At 39.7% G+C, this 1,500-nt stretch overlaps 2 long non-coding RNA genes across 3 annotated transcripts in view; one reads left to right on the top strand and one right to left on the bottom strand.

The window, feature by feature from the left end:
- The window catches only part of LOC128249289 (uncharacterized), a 210,394-nt gene that overhangs the window by 136,211 nt on the left and 72,683 nt on the right, over positions 1–1,500 (top strand). The gene's annotated exons all lie outside the window — the stretch shown is intronic.
- The window catches only part of LOC128249290 (uncharacterized), a 34,698-nt gene that overhangs the window by 19,653 nt on the left and 13,545 nt on the right, over positions 1–1,500 (bottom strand). The gene's annotated exons all lie outside the window — the stretch shown is intronic.

Below are 1,500 nucleotides of genomic sequence, written 5' to 3'. Positions count from 1 at the left end.
TTGTTGCTTATCTTCAAATTATATATATATATATATACATATTTAGTGTTTCGTGCCCAAATTGTTATATTATGTTTTTATTTTTTTATTTATGCGCCCTTTTAAAGCCTAGCCAGGCTCATGGGCCGGGTTTGTCGGTTTCTATAGCGTATGTGTTCCCCGCAGCTGGACGGGCGCCAGTCCATCGCAGCGTTACTCAAGAAAGAGGAAGAAGGAGTGAGAGAAAGTTGGGGCAAAAGGGTACAACAGGGGTCGCCACCACCCCCTGCCGGAGCCTCGTGGAGCTTTAGGTATTTTCGTTCAATACCACGAGTCCGCTGCACTAACCACTGAGCCATTGCGCCTCCACGTTATATTATGTTAAATGTATATAATTTGTTTATCCGCATAATTGCCTCTATATCCACTCAACTTGATCCCTGTTAAAGCTGTTCTTTACCCTGTGGAATCAATTCCCTGAAAAGACATAGGAATCTAAGTTTGAATCTTTTGAACACTACTAAGTATCTTCTATACTGAGATCTCAGCTGTGAACTATATATATATATATGTATGTATGTATGTATGTATGTATGTATGTATGTATGTATGAATGTATGTATGTATGTATGTATGCATGTATGTATGCATGTATGTATGTGTATATATAACGTGTACTGGCTGCTTTTTATGTTATCAGCACAAGCGGTGTTGTCTTGTAACTCGCAAAACTGAATAACGTGTCTAGACTAAGAAAGGGGACAGCATTGGAAGAGACGGTGAAAAAGAAGAGGGAAAAATTATCGGTCACACTGCCGAACCGTTAACCTACAAGGATATAAACAAACCAACACTGGCTGTCAAGCGTCGTTGGGATACAAACTCGATCTCGTACATAAGCACTGTGGTTTTCCACACAGCCTCCGTTAACCAAAAATACATCCACACAAGGCATCACTGGGCCTGGCGGCCGTAGTAGAAGACATTTGCTGAAGGTGACCCACTGTAGGACCGAACCCGAAATCTCCTGGCTGCAAAGCGAGCTTCATAACCACAGAGCCATGCTTTTTCATTATGTAGCAACAATGTAACGTACCTGTTGTAATAGTGCATGCACTTTTTAAAGAGCTTCTCTGTGAATCTTGCATTTCTGTATGAGACCAACCTTTACTCAAATGACGTCAGAACCACGTATGATGTAATTATCAGGAGTTAATCATTTCCTTTCAGGTGACAGAGCAGGTAAACTTCGGCACATCTTGCATATTCGGCCGTTTGTTTCCTGTTTCCCTTCTGTTTTATTTTTCTTCTTTTTCTCTTTGCCTTTTATTTATTCATTTACTTTTGCCTTTCCATTGTCACTTTTGATAATAATGGATACGCTTGGCGTGCACCAGAAACTCACCCTCAAATTGTTTCTGTTGAGCACTTGCTGGAATGTGTAAGCTTTGTATACACACTTACACACATATACACACACGCATATGTATATACATATATATATATATATATATATATATA

This window comes from Octopus bimaculoides, chromosome 1, assembly GCF_001194135.2.
Source record: "Octopus bimaculoides isolate UCB-OBI-ISO-001 chromosome 1, ASM119413v2, whole genome shotgun sequence".
In the NCBI taxonomy this organism is placed as follows: Eukaryota; Metazoa; Mollusca; class Cephalopoda; order Octopoda; family Octopodidae; genus Octopus; species Octopus bimaculoides.
Note: the sequence above shows the minus strand (reverse complement) of the source record. Positions and strands in the feature narration are given on the sequence as shown.